Raw genomic sequence first — 2,085 nt, 5'->3', positions numbered from 1 at the left:
TATAGAGTTCCAATGTATTATGGATGCATATCAAAAAAGATCCTAGCTTCTGTCCTAATTTGTAATTTACAGTATTTAAAATATACATAATGTACCTATACAATTAACATTGATATTATTACTATCATCTTTATTGTATATGATACATAGATATTACTGATCTTGACAATGTCATGAAAAATTTAAAATCAATTGATTACACTCAGTGGATAACATTGGGTATCAGCTTAGGACTCTACTACAATACACTAGGAGTAATTGAAGAAAAGTGTAGAGGAGATGTTCAACAGTGTCTACTGAAGTGCATGGCTGCCTGGTTAAGAGGAGAAGATAAAGTGAGATTGAAAGGAGGTCCTAGTTGGTTGTCATTAGCAGAAGCGCTGGAAGAAATTGAAGAAAACGACATTGCTAAAAACATTAGAGCAAAGTAGAGCTATTTTAGGCCATAATTTTTTGCTGCTGTTATTATTTTTTTAGATTAGTATTATGCTATTGTAGTATTAGTTTCTTGTAGCATTAGAGTAGTTGTATTTTATTTTTTTAGCATTAGACTGAGCACTGATTGTAGTTTCACAAAAATAATATTAATTTTACTGTAGTGTTGTGCAGTACTCTATTTTCTGTTTTAGTTCTAGTTTTAGTTCTACCAACTACTCCATTTCTAGTTTTAGTTCTAGTTTTAGTTTTACCAGTACTCCATTTCTAGTTTTAGTTTTAGTTTTAGTTTTACCAGTACTCCATTTCTAGTTTTAGTCCTAGTTTTAGTTCTACCAGTACTCCATTTCTAGTTTTAGTTTTAGTTTTAGTTTTATCAGTACTCCTGCATTTCTAGTTTTAGTTCTAGTTTTAGTTCTACCAGTACTCCATTTCTAGTTTTAGTTCTAGTTTTAGTTTTACCAGTATTTCATTTCTAGTTTCAGTTCTAGTTTTAGTTCTACTAGTACTTCCGTTTTAGTTTTAGTTTTAATTTTAGTTCCATGCCAAATTCTGATTCTGGCCTTATAGTTCTAGTTTTAGTCCTACTAATGCACCATTTCTAGGTGATTTTTATAATTTTTTAATGAAATTTAATTTTAATAACTTAAAAGGGTAGCATTTTAGTTCTAGTTTTAGTTTTAGTTATTCAAAAGGGTACCATTTTAGTTCTAGTTTTAGTTTTAGTTATTAAAAGGGTAGCAATTTAGTTCTAGTTTTAGTTTCAGTTATTAAAAGGGTAGCAATTTAGTTCTAGTTTTAGTTCTAGTGATTTACAAGTGCACATTTTAGTTTTAGTTTTAGTTTCAAGTTCTTAATAGCTAAATCTTTAGTTCTAGTTTTAGTTCCAGTGCTTTAATTTGTCAAATTCTAGTTTTAGTTCTAGTTTTGGTTTTTTGTATCAATGTAGTTCAGTTCTAGTTCTAGTTCTTGGAACTAGAACTAGGAAAAAATAGGTGTACTAAAATAGATTTAGTTCTAGTTCCGTTGGAACTAGCACAACACTATTTTACTGCTGCTTTGTAAAAAAATTTATGATGTTAAGTTTGTGAAGTGTGAACCATTATTATCTGCGCATGCGTAGAAATTCATAATACGGAAAATATGTGAGTTTACTGAGTTAGATTACGGATAAAACATGGAGGAAAATAGGTCAGAAAAATCAACCAGAGAAAAGAAAGACATATCCTTTGTAAGCTAACAAGAACTGATCCTTAATAACAATAACAATAGGAAGATGCTGACATTCCATTTGAAGAAGAAATACTACGTCATCCTTACAGTGTAAAGTGCTGGATAAAGTACATTGAACACAAGCAGATTAAGAGTGACCACGCCCACTCATCAGCAGTCAACCTAATATATGAGAGGGCACTAAGAGTATTACCAGGAAGGTATAGAATAATATTTATATTTATGCTTTGTTGTGGGGAGGGACGATTTTAATTTATTATAAATAATCTGCCATGTTTTAAGATAGATTGTTGTTTTATTGTCAAAATTAAAACTGTCCTAAATGACAAAATCAGTAAAACAAACTATTTCCAGTACATATGCAGTAATTATTGTAGATAATTATTATTAATTTTATGTTTTTGTGCTATTTTCCAG

General features: G+C 29.8%; 1 protein-coding gene across 1 annotated transcript in view; it reads left to right on the top strand.

The window, feature by feature from the left end:
• LOC100631550 (pre-mRNA-splicing factor SYF1-like) overlaps nt 1-2,085 on the top strand; it is a 10,982-nt gene that overhangs the window by 7,576 nt on the left and 1,321 nt on the right. The window lies entirely within an intron of this gene.

This window comes from Amphimedon queenslandica, unplaced genomic scaffold (assembly GCF_000090795.2).
Source record: "Amphimedon queenslandica unplaced genomic scaffold, v1.1 AMPQUscaffold_12720, whole genome shotgun sequence".
In the NCBI taxonomy this organism is placed as follows: domain Eukaryota; kingdom Metazoa; phylum Porifera; class Demospongiae; order Haplosclerida; family Niphatidae; genus Amphimedon; species Amphimedon queenslandica.
The sequence above is the reverse complement of the archived record's forward strand: the minus strand, read 5'-3'. Positions and strand labels throughout refer to the sequence as shown.